This window comes from Primulina tabacum, chromosome 10 (assembly GCF_025594145.1).
Source record: "Primulina tabacum isolate GXHZ01 chromosome 10, ASM2559414v2, whole genome shotgun sequence".
Lineage (NCBI taxonomy): Eukaryota > Viridiplantae > Streptophyta > Magnoliopsida > Lamiales > Gesneriaceae > Primulina > Primulina tabacum.
In genome coordinates this window covers 38,505,377-38,520,436 of record NC_134559.1, presented here as the reverse complement: position 1 = coordinate 38,520,436, position 15,060 = coordinate 38,505,377, and the positions used below count along the sequence as shown (strand labels likewise).

The 15,060-nt window shown below is 44.0% G+C and overlaps 16 non-coding genes and 1 pseudogene across 16 annotated transcripts; all 17 read right to left on the bottom strand.

Annotated features, from left to right (window-relative positions):
- Positions 1 to 130: 130 nt before the first annotated feature.
- On the bottom strand, positions 131 to 248 carry LOC142508912 (5S ribosomal RNA). Its single transcript, XR_012807109.1, has one exon. It is a non-coding gene; the product is annotated as a 5S ribosomal RNA (ribosomal RNA).
- Positions 249 to 930: 682 nt separating this feature from the next.
- Positions 931 to 1,051, bottom strand: LOC142516323 (5S ribosomal RNA). The gene has a single exon (XR_012812124.1). It is a non-coding gene; the product is annotated as a 5S ribosomal RNA (ribosomal RNA).
- Positions 1,052 to 2,439: 1,388 nt separating this feature from the next.
- On the bottom strand, positions 2,440 to 2,560 carry LOC142514402 (5S ribosomal RNA). Its single transcript, XR_012810296.1, has one exon. It is a non-coding gene; the product is annotated as a 5S ribosomal RNA (ribosomal RNA).
- Positions 2,561 to 3,616: 1,056 nt separating this feature from the next.
- Positions 3,617 to 3,737, bottom strand: LOC142508432 (5S ribosomal RNA). Its single transcript, XR_012806644.1, has one exon. It is a non-coding gene; the product is annotated as a 5S ribosomal RNA (ribosomal RNA).
- Positions 3,738 to 4,420: 683 nt separating this feature from the next.
- LOC142517587 (5S ribosomal RNA) lies at positions 4,421 to 4,541 on the bottom strand. The gene has a single exon (XR_012813326.1). It is a non-coding gene; the product is annotated as a 5S ribosomal RNA (ribosomal RNA).
- A 681-nt stretch (positions 4,542 to 5,222) lies between these two features.
- LOC142515836 (5S ribosomal RNA) lies at positions 5,223 to 5,343 on the bottom strand. The gene has a single exon (XR_012811659.1). It is a non-coding gene; the product is annotated as a 5S ribosomal RNA (ribosomal RNA).
- An 870-nt stretch (positions 5,344 to 6,213) lies between these two features.
- LOC142512717 (5S ribosomal RNA) lies at positions 6,214 to 6,341 on the bottom strand (annotated as a pseudogene).
- Positions 6,342 to 7,024: 683 nt separating this feature from the next.
- Positions 7,025 to 7,145, bottom strand: LOC142514401 (5S ribosomal RNA). The gene has a single exon (XR_012810295.1). It is a non-coding gene; the product is annotated as a 5S ribosomal RNA (ribosomal RNA).
- Positions 7,146 to 7,828: 683 nt separating this feature from the next.
- On the bottom strand, positions 7,829 to 7,947 carry LOC142516874 (5S ribosomal RNA). Its single transcript, XR_012812645.1, has one exon. It is a non-coding gene; the product is annotated as a 5S ribosomal RNA (ribosomal RNA).
- A 683-nt stretch (positions 7,948 to 8,630) lies between these two features.
- On the bottom strand, positions 8,631 to 8,751 carry LOC142517264 (5S ribosomal RNA). Its single transcript, XR_012813018.1, has one exon. It is a non-coding gene; the product is annotated as a 5S ribosomal RNA (ribosomal RNA).
- Positions 8,752 to 9,433: 682 nt separating this feature from the next.
- On the bottom strand, positions 9,434 to 9,554 carry LOC142514183 (5S ribosomal RNA). The gene has a single exon (XR_012810090.1). It is a non-coding gene; the product is annotated as a 5S ribosomal RNA (ribosomal RNA).
- Positions 9,555 to 10,238: 684 nt separating this feature from the next.
- Positions 10,239 to 10,357, bottom strand: LOC142516011 (5S ribosomal RNA). Its single transcript, XR_012811828.1, has one exon. It is a non-coding gene; the product is annotated as a 5S ribosomal RNA (ribosomal RNA).
- Positions 10,358 to 11,062: 705 nt separating this feature from the next.
- LOC142514400 (5S ribosomal RNA) lies at positions 11,063 to 11,183 on the bottom strand. Its single transcript, XR_012810294.1, has one exon. It is a non-coding gene; the product is annotated as a 5S ribosomal RNA (ribosomal RNA).
- A 683-nt stretch (positions 11,184 to 11,866) lies between these two features.
- On the bottom strand, positions 11,867 to 11,987 carry LOC142516983 (5S ribosomal RNA). The gene has a single exon (XR_012812748.1). It is a non-coding gene; the product is annotated as a 5S ribosomal RNA (ribosomal RNA).
- A 681-nt stretch (positions 11,988 to 12,668) lies between these two features.
- Positions 12,669 to 12,786, bottom strand: LOC142507775 (5S ribosomal RNA). Its single transcript, XR_012806022.1, has one exon. It is a non-coding gene; the product is annotated as a 5S ribosomal RNA (ribosomal RNA).
- A 683-nt stretch (positions 12,787 to 13,469) lies between these two features.
- Positions 13,470 to 13,590, bottom strand: LOC142509278 (5S ribosomal RNA). Its single transcript, XR_012807461.1, has one exon. It is a non-coding gene; the product is annotated as a 5S ribosomal RNA (ribosomal RNA).
- Positions 13,591 to 14,268: 678 nt separating this feature from the next.
- On the bottom strand, positions 14,269 to 14,385 carry LOC142506888 (5S ribosomal RNA). The gene has a single exon (XR_012805162.1). It is a non-coding gene; the product is annotated as a 5S ribosomal RNA (ribosomal RNA).
- Between the last annotated feature and the right edge of the window lie 675 nt (positions 14,386 to 15,060).

Here is a 15,060-nt window from a genome sequence, read left to right as displayed (position 1 = left end):
ATTTTGTCCAAATCCGGCAGTGCCCGAGCTACTTTCATTTCAAAGGTCTTATCTGGTCCCGATCGAGATTCAGTTGATTTGAGCCAAAAATCGTCTGTCTCAAATAATCAGAAATAGAAAAACACGAAAAGGGGTGCAACACGAGGACTTCCAAGGGGATCACCCATCCTAGTATTGCTCTCGCCCAAGCACGCTTAACTTCGGAGTTCTGATGGGATCCGGTGCATTAGTGCTCGTTGATCGCACCCGACATTGAGTGGGATGTTTATTCTTATATCCCTCGAGTACGTGTGGAGTGGGCGGCGATGTACAACACGAAGCACTGCTCTCGCCCAATCATAACCATGAAGTTAAGTGTTCTGGCTCGATGGCAGAGGTAGGATGGGTGACCTCTTTGGGAAGACCTCGTGTCGCGACCGTTTACGTAAATTATAGATAAAACAGTAAAAATAATTGTTTTTAATGAGTTGACCGTCTCCGGAGTAATCTGCGTCATACCCTTCCGCACAGAACCGGCTCACGACAACAAAAATCGATAAATGTTCCCAGAAAATAAAAAAAAATAAGAAGAAGAAAATAACGAATGTAAAGCTATTATTATTCCTGGGAAACGATAAAATGGAACCAGAATCGAATTTCGAACTTCCTAAGCGGATTTCTCGAGGAAACGAAAGCTTAACAGAAGCGGTAAATCGCAAATTAGAGGGTCTTAGAGAAGGAATTCGGCTAAAATCTCGTCAGCTCATAGCGTAGTAATGAGTCTCGTCCGTTTGCCCGTTTACAATCAAATTAGCCTACAATTTTGTCCAAATCCGGCAGTGCCCGAGCTACTTTCATTTAACATGTCTTATCTGGTCCCGATCGAGATTCAGATGATTTGAGCCGAAAATCGTCTGTGAACAACTAATCAAAAATAGAAAAACACGAAAAGGGGTGCATCACGAGGACTTCCCAGGGGGGCACCCATCCTAGTACAGCGCTCTCGCCCAAGCACGCTTAACTTCGGAGTTCTGATGGGATCCGGTGCATTAGTGCTGGTATGATCGCACCCGGCATTGAGTGGGATGTTTATTCTTATATCCCTCGAGTACGTGTGGAGCGGGCGGCGATGGACAACACGCGGCCCTGCTCTCGCCCAATCATAACCATGAAGTTAAGCGTTCTGGCGCGATGGCAGAGCTAGGATGGGTGACCTCCTTGGGAAGACCTCGTTTCGTGACCGTTTACGTAAATTATGGATAAAACAGTCGAAATAATTGTTTTTAATGAGTTAACCGTCTCCGGAGTAATCTGCGTCATACCCTTCCGCAAAGAACCGGCTCACGACAACAAAAATCGATAAATGTTCCCAGAAAATAAAAAAAAAATAAGAAGAAGAAAATAACGAATGTAAAGCTATTACTATTCTTAGGATACGATAAAATGGAACCAGAATCGAATTTCGAACTTCCTAAGCGGATTTCTCGCGGAAACGAAAGCTAAACAGAAGCGGTAAATCGCAAATTAGAGGGTCTTAGAGAAGGAATTCGGCTAAAATCTCGTCAGCTTATTGCGTAGTAATGAGCCTCGTCCGTTTGCCCGTTTACAATCAAATTAGGCTACAATTTTGTCCAAATCCGGCAGTGCCCGAGCGACGTTGATTTCACATGTCTTATCTGGTCACGATCGAGATTCAGATGATTTGAGCCGAAAATCGTCTGTCAACAAGTAATCAAAAATAGAAAAACACGAAAAAGGGTGCAACACGAGGACTCCCAGGGGGTCACCCATCCTTATTCTTATATCACTCGAAGACGTGTGGAGCGGGCGGCGATGGACAACACGCGGCACTGCTCTCGCCCAATCATAACCATGAAGTTAAGCGCTCTGGCGCGATGGCAGAGTTAGGATGGGTGACCTCCCTGGGAAGACCTCGTGTCGCGACCGTTTACGTAAATTATGGATAAAACAGTCGAAATAATTGTTTTTAATGAGTTAACCGTCTCCGGAGTAATCTGCGTCATACCCTTCCGCACAGAACCGGCTCACGACAACAAAAATCGATAAATGTTCCCAGAAAATAGAAAAAAAAATAAGAAGAAGGAAATAACGAATGTAAAGCTGTTATTATGCCTGGGATACGATAAAATGGAACCGGAATCGAATTTCGAACTTCCTAAGCGGATTTCTCGAGGAAACGAAAGCTTAACAGAAGCGGTAAATCGCAAATTAGAGTGTCTTAGATAAGGAATTCGGCTAAAATCTCGTCAGCTCATTGCGTAGTAATGAGTCTCGTCCGTTTGCTCGTTTACAATCAAATTAGCCTACAATTTTGTCCAAATCCGGCAGTGCCCGAGCTACTTTCATTTCACATGTCTTATCTGGTCCCGATCGAGATTCAGATGATTTGAGCCGAAAATCGTCTGTCAACAAGTAATCAAAAATAGAAAAACACGAAATGGGGTGCAACACGAGGACTTCCCAGGGGGTCACCCATCCTAGTACTGCGCTTTCGCCCAAGCACGCTTAACTTCGGAGTTCTGATGGGATCCGGTGCATTAGTGCTGGTATGATCGCACCCGACATTGAGTGGGATGTTTATTCTTATATCCCTCGAGTACGTGTGGAGCGGGCGGCGATGGACAACACGCGGCACTGCTCTCGCCCAATCATAACCATGAAGTTAAGCGTTCTGGCGCGATGGCAGAGCTAGGATGGGTGACCACCCTGGGAAGACCTCGTGTCGCGATCGTTTACGTAAATTATGGATAAAACAGTCGAAATTATTGTTTTTAATGAGTTAACCGTCTCCGGAGTAATCTGCGTCATACCCTTCCGCACAGAACCGGCTCACGACAACAAAAATCGATAAATGTTCCCAGAAAATAGAAAAAAAAATAAGAAGAAGGAAATAACGAATGTAAAGCTGTTATTATGCCTGGGATACGATAAAATGGAACCGAAATCGAATTTCGAACTTCCTAAGCGGATTTCTCGAGGAAACGAAAGCTTAACAGAAGCGGTAAATCGCAAATTAGAGGGTCTTAGAGAAGAAATTCGGCTAAAATCTCGTCAGCTCATTGCGTAGTAATGAGTCTCGTCCGCTTGCCCGTTTACAATCAAATTAGCCTACAATTTTGTCCAAATCCGGCAGTGCCCGAGCTACTTTCATTTCACATGTTTTATCTGGTCCCGATCGAGATTCAGATGATTTGAGCCGAAAGTCGTCTGTCAACAAGAATCAAAAATAGAAAAACACGAAAAGGGGTGCAACACGAGGACTTCCAAGAATGTAAAGCTATTATTATTCCTGAGATACGATAAAATGGATCCGGAATCGAATTTCGAACTTCCTGAACTGATTTCTCGAGGAAACGGAACATTAACAGAAGCGGTAAATCGCAAATTAGAGGGTCTTAGAGAAGAAATTTAGCTAAAATCTCGCGAGCACTTTGCGGAGTAATGAGTCTCGTCCGTTTGCCCGTTTACAATAAAATTAGCCTACAATTTTGTCCAAATCAGGCAGTACCCGAGCTACAGTGATTTCACATGTCTTATTTGGTCCCGATCGATATTCAGATGATTTTAGAAGAAAATCGTCCGTCAACAAGTAATCAAAAATAGAAAAACACGAAAAGGGGTGCAACACGAGGGCTTCCCAGGTGGTCACCGATCCTAGTACTGCGCTTTCGCCCAAGCACGCTTAACTTCGGAGTTCTGATGGGATCCTGTGCATTAGTGCTGGTATGATCGCACCCGACATTGAGTGGGATGTTTATTCTTATATCCCTCGAGTACGTGTGGAGCGGGCGGCAATGGACAACACGCGGCACTGCTCTCGCCCAATCATAACCACGAAGTTAAGCGTTCTGGCGCGATGGCAGAGCTAGGATGGGTGACCTCCCCGGGAAGACCTCGTGTCGCGACCGTTTACGTAAATTATTGATAAAACAGTCGAAATATTGTTTTTAATGAGTTGACCGTCTCCAGAGTAATCTGCGTCATACCCTTCCACACAGAACCGGCTCACGACAACAAAAATGAATAAATTTTCCCATAAAATAGAAAAAAAAATTAGAAGAAGGAAATAACGAATGTAAAGCTATTATTATGCTTGGGATACGATAAAATGGAACCGGAATCGAATTTCGAACTTTCTAAGCATATTTCTTGAGGAAACGAAAGCTTGACAGGAGCGTTAAATCGCAAATTAGAGGGTCTTAGAGAAGGAATTCGGCTAAAATTTCGTCAGCTCATTGCGTAGGAATGAGTCTCGTCCGTTTCCCTGTTTACAATAAAATTAGCCTACAATTTTGTCCAAATCAGGCAATACCCGAGCTACGCTGATTTCACATGTCTTATTTGGTCCCGATAGAGATTCAGATGATTTGAGCAGAAAATCGTCCGTCAACAAGTATTCAAAAATAGAAAAACACGAAAAGGGGTGCAACACGAGGACTTCCCAGGGGGTCACCGATCCTAGTACTGCGCTTTCGCCCAAGCACGCTTAACTTCGGAGTTCTGATGGGATCCGGTGCATTAGTGCTGGTATGATCGCACCCGACATTGAGTGGGATGTTTATTCTTATATCCCTCGAGTACGTGTGGAGCGGGCGGCGATGGACAACACGCGTCACTGCTCTCGCCCAATCATAACCATGAAGTTAAGCGTTCTGGCGCGATGGCAGAGCTAGGATGGGTGACCTCCCTGGGAAGACCTCGTGTCGCGACCGTTTACGTAAATTATGGATAAAACAGTCGAAATAATTGTTTTTAATGAGTTGACCGTCTCCGGAGTAATCTGCGTCATACCCTTCCGCACAGAACCGGCTCACGACAACAAAAATCGATAAATGTTCCCAGAAAATAAAAAAAAATAAGAAGAAGGAAATAACGAATGTAAAGCTATTATTATGCTGGGATACGATAAAATGGAACCGGAATCGAATTTCGAACTTCCTAAGCGGATTTCTCGAGGAAACGAAAGCTTAACAGAAGCGGTAAATCGCAAATTAGAGGGTCTTAGAGAAGGAATTCGGCTAAAATCTCGTCAGCTCATTGCGTAGTAATGAATCTCGTCCGTTTGCCCGTTTACAATCAAATTAGCCTACAATTTTGTCCAAATCCGGCAGTGCCTGAGCTACTTTCATTTCACATGTCTTATCTGGTCCCGATCGAGATTCAGATGATTTGAGCCGAAAATCGTCTGTCAACAAGTAATCAAAAATAGAAAAACACGAAAAGGGGTGCAACACGAGGACTTCCCAGGGGGTCACCCATCCTAGTACTGCGCTTTCGCCCAAGCACGCTTAACTTCGGAGTTCTGATGGGATCCGATGCATTAGTGCTGGTATGATCGCACCCAACATTGAGTGGGATGTTTATTCTTATATCCCTCGAGTACGTGTGGAGCGGGCGGCGATGGACAACACGCGGCACTGCTCTCGCCCAATCATAACCATGAAGTCAAGCGTTCTGGCGCGATGGCAGAGCGAGGATGGGTGACCTCCCTGTGAAGACCTCGTGTCGCGGTCGTTTACGTAAATTATGGATAAAACAGTCGAAATATTGTTTTTAATGAGTTGACCTTCTCCGGAGTAATCTGCGTCATACCCTTCCACACAGAACCGGCTCATGACAACAAAAATGAATAAATGTTCTCAGAAAATAGAAAAAAAAATAAGAAGAAGGAAATAACGAATGTAAAGCTGTTATTATGCCTGGGATACTATAAAATGGATCCGGAATCGAATTTCGAACTTCCTAAGCGGATTTCTCGAGGAAACGAAAGCTTAACAGAAGCGGTAAATCGCAAATTAGAGGGTGTTAGAGAAGAAATTCGGCTAAAATCTCGTCAGCTCTAGTGGGATGTTTATTCTTATATCCCTCGAGTACGTGTGGAGCGGGCAGCGATGGACAACACGCGGCACTGCTCTCGCCCAATCATAACCATGAAGTTAAGCGTTCTGGCGCGATGATAGAGCTAGGATGGGTGACCCCCCTGGGAAGACCTCGTATCGCGACTGTTTACGTAAATTATGGATAAAACAGTGGAAATAATTGTTTTTAATGAGTTAACCGTCTCCGGAGTAATCTGCGTCATACCCTTCCGCACAGAACCGGCTCAGGACAACAAAAATCGATAAATGTTCCCAGAAAATAGAAAAAAATAAGAAGAAGGAAATAACGAATGTAAAGCTATTATTATGCCTCGGATACGATAAAATGGAACCGGAATCGAATTTCGAACTTCCTAAGCGGATTTCTAGAGATCACCCATCCTAGTACTGTTCTCGCCTAAGCACGCTTAACTTCGGAGTTCTGATGGGATCCGGTGCATTAGTGCTGGTATGATCGCAACTGTCATTGAGTGGGATGTTTATTCTTATATCCCTCGAGTACGGGTGGAGCAAGCGGCGATGGACAACACGCGGCACTGTTCTCGCCCAATCAGAACCATGAAGTTAAGCGTTCTGGCGCGATGGCAGAGCTAGGATGGGTGACCTCCCTGGGAAGACCTCGTGTCGCGATCGTTTACGTAAATTATGGATAAAACAGTCGAAATAATTGTTTTTAATGAGTTAACCGTCTCCGGAGTAATCTGCGTCATACCCTTCCGCACAGAACCGGCTCACGACAACAAAATCGATAAATGTTCCCAGAAAATAGAAAAAAAAACTAAGAATAAGGAAATAACGAATGTAAAGCAATTATTATGTTTGGGATACGATTAAATGGAACCGGAATCGAATTTCAAACTTCCTAAGCGGATTTCTCGAGGAAACGAAAGCTTAACAGAAGCGGTAATTTCAAATTAGAGGGTCTTAGCGAAGGAATTCGGCTAAAATCTCGTCAGCTCATTGCATAGTAATGAGTCTCGTCCGTTTGCCCGTTTACAATCAAATTAGCCTACAATTTTGTCCAAATCCGGCATTACCCGAGCTACTTTCATTTCACATGTCTTATCTAGTCTCGATCGAGATTCAGATGATTTGAGCCGAAAATCGTCTGTCAACAAGTAATCAAAAATAGAAAAACACGAAAAGGGGTGCAACACGAGGACTTCCCAGGGGGTCACCCATCCTAGTACTGCGCTTTCGCCCAAGCACGCTTAACTTCGGAGTTCTGATGGGATCCGGTGCATTAGTGCTGGTATGATCGCACCCGACATTGAGTGGGATGTTTATTCTTATATCCCTCGAAGACGTGTGGAGCGGGCGGCGATGGACAACACGCGGCACTGCTCTCGCCCAATCATAACCATGAAGTTAAGCGTTCTGGCGCGATGGCAGAGTTAGGATGGGTGACCTCCCTGGGAAGACCTCGTGTCGCGACCGTTTACGTAAATTATGGTTAAAAGAGTCGAAATAATTGTTTTTAATGAGTTAACCGTCTCCGGAGTAATCTGCGTCATATCCTTCCGCACAGAACCGGCTCACGACAATAAAAATCGATAAATGTTCCCATAAAATAGAAAAAAATAAGTAGAAGGAAATAACGAATGTAAAGCTATTATTATGCCTGGGATACGATAAAATGGAACCGGAATTGAATTTCGAACTTCCTAGGCGGATTTCTCGAGGAAACGAAAGCTGAACAGAAGCTGTAAATCGCAAATTAGAGGGTCTTAGAGAAGGAATTCGGCTAAAATCTCTTCAGCTCATCGCGTAGTAATGAGTCTCGTCCGTTTGCCCGTTTACAATCCAATTAGCCTACAATTTTGTCCAAATCCAGCAGTGCCCGAGCTATTTTCATTTCACATGTCTTATCTGGTCCCGATCGAGATTCAGTTGATTTGAGCCGAAAATCGTCTGTCAACAAATAATCAAAAAATAGAAAAACACGGAAAAGGTTGCAACACGAGGACTTCCCAGAGGGTCACCCATCCTAGTACTACTCTCGCCCAAGCACGCTTAACTTCGGAGTTCTGATGAGATCCGGTACATTAGTGCTAGTATGATCATACCCGACATTGAGTGGGATGTTTATCCTTATATCCCTCGAGTACGTGTGGAGCGGGCGGCGATGGACAACACGCGGCACTGCTCTCGCCCAATCATAACCATGAAGTTAAGCATTCTGGCGCGATGGCAGAGGAAGGATGGGTGACCTCCTTGGGAAGACCTCGTGTCGCGACCGTTTACGTAAATTATGGATAAAACAGTCGAAATAATTATTTTTAATGAGTTAACCGTCTCCGGAGTAATCTACGTCATACCCTTCCGCACAGAACCGGCTCACGACAACAAAAATCGATAAATGTTCCCCGAAAATAGAAAAAAAATAAGAAGAAGGAAATAACGAATGTAAAGCAATTATTATGCCTGGGATACGATAAAATGGAATCGGAATCGAATTTCGAACTTCCTAAGCGGATTTCTCGAGGAAACGAAAGCTTAACAGAAGCGGTAAATCGCAAATTAGAAGGTCTTAGAGAAGGAATTCGGCTAAAATCTCGCCAGCTCATTGCGTAGTAATGAGTCTCGTCCGTTTGCCCGTTTACAATCAAATTAGCCTACAATTTTGTCCAAATCCGGCAGTGCCCGAGCTACTTTCATTTCACATGTCTTATCTGGTCTCGATCGAGATTCAGATGATTTGAGCCGAAAACCGTCTATCAACAACTAATAAAAAATAGAAAAACACGAAAATGGGTGCAACACGAGGACTTCCCAGGGGGTCACCCTCATCCTAGTATTGCTCTCGCCCAAGCACTCTTAACTTCGGAGTTCTGATGGGATCCGGTGCATTAGTGCTGGTATGATCGCACCAGACATTAAGTGGGATGTTTATTATTATATCACTCGAATACGTTTGGAGCAGGCGACGATGGACAACACGCGGCATTGCTCTCGCCCAATCATAACCATGAAGTTAAGCGTTCTGGCGCGATGGCAGAGCTAGGATGGGTGACCACCCTGGGAAGACCTCGTGTCGCGACCGTTTACGTAAATGATGGATAAAACAGTCGAAATAATTGTTTTTAATGAGTTAACCGTCTCTGGTGTAATCTGCGTCATATCCTTCCGCACAGAACCGGCTCACGACAACAAAAATCGATAAATGTTCCCAGAAAATAGAAAAAAAATAAGAAGAAGGAAATAACGAATGTAAAGCTATTATTATTCTTGGGATACGATAAAATGGAACCAGAATCGAATTTCGAACTTCCTAAGCGGATTTCTCGAGGAAACGAAAGCTTAACAGAAGCGATAAATCGCAAATTAGAGGGTCTTAGAGAAGGAATTCGGCTAAAATCTCGTCAGCTCATTGCGTAGTAATGAGTCTCGTCCGTTTGCCCGTTTACAATCAAATTAGCCTACAATTTTGTCCAAATCCGGCAGTGCCCGAGCTGTTTCATTTAACATGTCTTATCTGGTCCCGATCAAGATTCAGATGATTTGAGCCGAAAATCGTCTGTCAACAACTAATCAAAAATAGAAAAACACGAAAAGGGGTGCAACACGAGTACTTCCCAGGGGGTCACCCATCCTAGTACTGCGCTTTCGCCCAAGCACGCTTAACTTCGGAGTTCTGATGGGATCCGGTGCATTAGTGCTGGTATGATCGCACCCAACATTGAGTGAGATGTTTATTCTTATATCCCTCGAGTACGTGCTGGAGCTGGCGGCGATGGAGAACACGCGGCACTGCTCTCGCCCAATCATAACCATGAAGTTAAGCGTTCTGGCGCGATGGCAGAGCTAGGATGGTCGACCTCCCTGGGAAGACTTCGTATCGCGACCGTTTACGTAAATTATGGATAAAACAGTCGAAATAATTGTTTTTAATGAATTAACCGTCTCTGGAGTAATCTGCGTCATACCCTTCCGCACAGAACCGGTTCACGACAACAAAAATCGATAAATGTTCCCAGAAAATAGAAAAAAAATAAAAAGAAGGAAATAACGAATGTAAAGCTATTATTATGCCTCAGATACGATAAAATGGAACCGGAATCGAATTTCGAACTTTCTAAGCGGATTTCTTGAGGAAACGAAAGCTTAACAAAAGCGGTAAATCGCAAAATAGAGGGTCTTAGAGAAGGAATTCGGCTAAAATCTCGTCAGCTCATTGCGTAGTAATGAGTCTCGTCCGTTTGCCAGTTTACAATCAAATTAGCCTACAATTTTGTCCAAATCCGGCAGTGCCCGAGCTACTTTCAATTCACATGTCTTATCTGGTCTCGATCGAGATTCAGATGATTTGAGCCGAAAATCGTCTGTCAACAAGTAATCAAAAATAGAAAAACACTAAAAGGGGTGCAACACGAGGACTTCCCAGGGGGTCATCCATCCTAGTACTGCTCAAGCCCAAGCACGCTTAACTTCGGAGTTCAGATAAGATCCGGTGTATTAGTGCTGGTATGATCGCACCCGACATTGAGTGGGATGTTTATTCTTATATCCCTCGAGTACGTGTGGAGCGGGCGGCGATGGACAACACGCGGCACTGCTCTCGCCCAATCATAACCATGAAGTTAAGCGTTCTGGCGCGATGGCAGAGCTAGGATGGGTGACCTTCCCGGGAAGACCTCGTGTCGCGACCGTTTACGTAAATTATGCATAAAACAGTCGAAATAATTGTTTTTAATTAGTTAACCGTCTCCGGAGTAATCTGCATCATACCCTTCCCGCACAGAACCGGCTCACGACAACACAAAGTGAATAAATGTTCCCAAAATGAATAAATGTTCCCAGAAAAGAGAAAAAAAAATAAGAAGAAGGAAATAACGAAATGTAAAGCTATTATTATGCTTGGGATACGATAAAATGGAACCGGAATCGAATTTCGAAACTTTCTAAGCGGATTTCTTGAGGAAACGAAAGCTTAAAGAAGCGTAAATCGCAAAATAGAGGGTCTTAGAGAAGGAATTCGGCTAAAATCTCGTCAGCTCATTGCGTAGTAATGAGTCTCGTCCGTTTGCCCGTTTACAATCAAATTAGCCTACAATTTTGTCCAAATCCGGCAGTGCCCGAGCTACTTTCATTTCACATGTCTTATCTGGTCTCGATCGAGATTCAGATGATTTGAGCCGAAAATCGTCTGTCAACAAGTAATCAAAAATAGAAAAACACGAAAAGGGGTGCAACACGAGGACTTCCCAGGGGGTCACCCATCCTAGTACTGCGCTTTCGCCCAAGCACGCTTAACTTCGGAGTTCTGATGGGATCCGGTGCATTAGTGCTGGTATGATCGCACCCGACATTGAGTGGGATGTTTATTCTTATATCCTTCGAGTTCGTGTGGAGCGGGCGGCGATGGACAACACGCGGCACTGCTCTCGCCCAATTATAACCATGAAGTTAAGCGTTCTGGCTCGATGGCAGAGGTAGGATGGGTGACCTCTTTGGGAAGACCTCGTGTCGCGACCGTTTACGTAAATTATAGATAAAACAGTCAAAATAATTGTTTTTAATGAGTTGACCGTCTCCGGAGTAATCTGCGTCATACCCTTCCGCACAGAACCGGCTCACGACAACAAAAATCGATAAATGTTCCCAGAACATAAAAAAAAAATAAGAAGAAGAAAATAACGAATGTAAAGCTATTATTATTCCTGGGAAACGATAAAATGGAACCGGAATCGAATTTCGATCTTTCTAAGCGGATTTCTTGAGGAAACGAAAGCTTAACAGAAGCGGTAAATCGCAAATTAGAGGGTCTTAGAAAAGGAATTCGGATAAAATCTCGTCAGCTCATTTCGTAGTAATGCGTCTCGTCCGTTTGCCCGTTTACAATAAAATTAGCCTACAATTTTGTCCAAATCCGGCAGTGCCCGAGCTACTTTCATTTCACATGTCTTATCTGGTCCCGATCGAGATTCAGATGATTTGAGCCGAAACTCGTCTGTCAACAAGTAATCAGAAATAGAAAAACACGAAAAGGGGTGCAACACGAGGACTTCCCAGGGGGTCACCCATCCTAGTACTGCGCTTTCGCCCAAGCACGCTTAACTTCGGAGTTCTGAAGGGATCCGGTGCATTAGTGCTGGTATGATCGCACCTGACATTGAGTGGGATGTTTATTCTTATATCCCTCGAGTACGTGTGGAGCGGGTGGCGATGGACAACACGCGGCACTGCTCTCGCCCAATCATAACCATGAAGTTAAGCGTTCTAGCGCGATGGCAGAGGTAGGATGGGTGACCTCCCTGGGAAGACCTCGTGTCGCGATCGTTTACGTAAATTATGGATAAAACAGTCGAAATTATTGTTTTTAATGAGTTAACCGTCTCCGGAGTAATCTGCGTCATACCCTTCCGCACAGAACCGGCTCACGACAACAAAAATCGATAAATGTTCCCAGAAAATAGAAAAAAAATAAGAAGAAGGAAATAACGAATGTAAAGCTATTATTATGCCTGGGATACGATAAAATGGAACCGGAATCGAATTTCGAACTTCCTAAGCGGATTTCTCGAGGAAACGAAAGCTTAACAGAAGCGGTTAAATCGCAAATTAGAGGGTCTTAGAGAAGGAATTCGGCTAAAATCTCGTCAGCTCATTGCGTAGTAATGAGTCTCGTCCGTTTGCCCGTTTACAATCAAATTAGCCTACAATTTTGTCCAATCGGGCAGTGCCCGAGCTACTTTCATTTCACATGTCTTATCTGTCCCGATCGAGATTCAGATGATTTGAGCCGAAAATCGTCTGTCAACAAGTAATCACAATAGAAATACACGAAAAAGGGTGCAACACGAGGACTTCCCAGGGGTGCACCCATCCTAGTACTGCTCTCGCCCAAGCACGCTTAACTTCGGAGTTTTGATGGATCCGGTGCATTAGTGCTGGTATGATCGCACCCGCATTTATTGGAGTTTATTCTTTATATCCCTCGAGTACGGGTGGAGCAAGCGGGCGATGGACAACACGCGGCACTGTTCTCGCCCAATCAGAACCATGAAGTTAAGCGTTCTGGCGGATGGCAGAGCTAGGATGGGTGACCTCCCTGGGAAGACCTCGTGTCGCAACCGTTTACGTAAATTATGGATAAAACAGATCGAAATAATTGTTTTTAATTAGTTAACCGTCTCCGGAGTAATCTGCGTCATACCATTCCCCATAGAACCGGCTCACGACAACAAAAATGAATAAATGTTCCCAGAAAATAGAAAAAAAAATAAGAAGAAGGAAATAACGAATGTAAAGCTATTATTATGCTTGGGATACGATAAAATGGAACCGGAATCGAATTTCGAACTTTCTAAGCGGATTTCTTGAGGAAACGAAAGCTTAACAGAAGCGGTAAATCGCAAATTAGAGGGTCTTAGAGAAGAAATTCGTATAAAATCTCGTCAGCTCATTTCGTAGTAATGAGTCTCGTCCGTTTGCCCGTTTACAAAAAAATTAGCCTACAATTTTGTCCAAATCCGGCAGTGCCCGAGCTACTTTCATTTCACATGTCTTATCTGGTCTCGATCGAGATTCAGATGATTTGAGCCGAAAATCGTCTGTCAACAAGTAATCAAAAATAGAAAAACACGAAAAGGGGTGCAACACGAGGACTTCCCAGTGGGTCACCCATCCTAGTACTGCGCTTTCGCCCAAGCACGGTTAACTTCGGAGTTCAAATAGGATCCGGTGCATTAGTGCTGGCATGATCGCACCCGACATTGAGTGGGATGTTTATTCTTATATCCCTCGAGTACGTGTGGAGCGGGCCGGCGATGGACAACACGCTAGCACTGCTCTCGCCCAATCATAACCATGAAGTTAAGCGTTCTGGCGCGATGGCAGGAGCTAGGATGGGTGACCTCCCTGGGAAGACCTGGTATCGCGACGTTTACGTAACATGATGGATAAAACAGTGGAAATAATTTTTTTTAATGAGTTAACTGTATACGGAGTAATCTGCGTCATACCCTTCCGCACAGAACCGGCTCACAACAACAAAAATCGATAAATGTTCCCAGAAAATTGAAAAAAATAAGAAGAAGGAAATAACGAATGTAAAAGCTATTATTATGCCTCGGATACGATTAAAATGGAACCGGAATCGAATTTCGAACTTCCTAAGCGGATTTCTCGAGAAAACAAAAGCTTAACAGAAGAAATAAATCGCAAATAGAGGGTCTTAGAGAAGGAATTCGGATAAAATCTCGTCAGCTCATTGCGTAGCAATGAGTCTCGTGCGTTTGCCCGTTTACAATCAAATTAGCCTACAATTTTGTCCAAATCCGGCAGTGCCCGAGCTACTTTCATTTCACATGTCTTATCTGGTCCCGATCGAGATTCAGATGATTTGAGCCGAAAATCGTCTGTCAAACAAAAATAGAAAAACAGAAAAGGGGTGCAACACGAGGACTTCCAGGGGGTCACCCATCCTAGTCTGCTCTCGCCCAAGCACGCTTAACTTCGGAGTTCTGATGGGATCCGGTGCATTAGTGCTGGTATGATCGCACCGACATTGAGTGGGATGTTTATTCTTATATCCCTCGAGTACGTGTGGAGCGGGCGGCGATGGACAACACGCGGCACTGCTCTCGCCCAATCATAACCATGAAGTTAAGCGTTCTGGCGCGATGGCAGTGCTAGGATGGGTGACCTCCCTGGGAAGACCTCGTGTCGCGACCGTTTACGTAAATTATGGATAAAACAGTCGAAATAATTTTTAATGAGTTAACCGTCTCCGGAGTAATCTGCGTCATACCCTTCCACACAGAACCGGCTAACGACAACAAAAATGAATAAATGTTCCCAGAAAATAGAAAAAAAAAATAAGAAGAAGGAAATAACGAATGTAAAGCTATTATTATGCTTGGGATACGATAAAATGGAACCGGAATCGAATTCGAACTTTCTAAGCGGATTTCTGAGGAAACTAAAGCTTAACAGAGCGGTAAATCGCAAATTAGAGGGTCTTAGAGAAGGAATTCGGCTAAAATCTCGTCAGCTCATTGCGTAGTAATGAGTCTCGTCCGTTTGCCCGTTTACAAAAATTAGCCTACAATTTTTTTCCAATAGGCAGTACCCGAGCTACGTGATTTCACATGTCTTATTGGTCCCGATCGAGATTAGATGATTTGAGCTGAAAACTTGGTCAACAAGTAATCAAAAATAGAAAAACACGAAAAGGGGT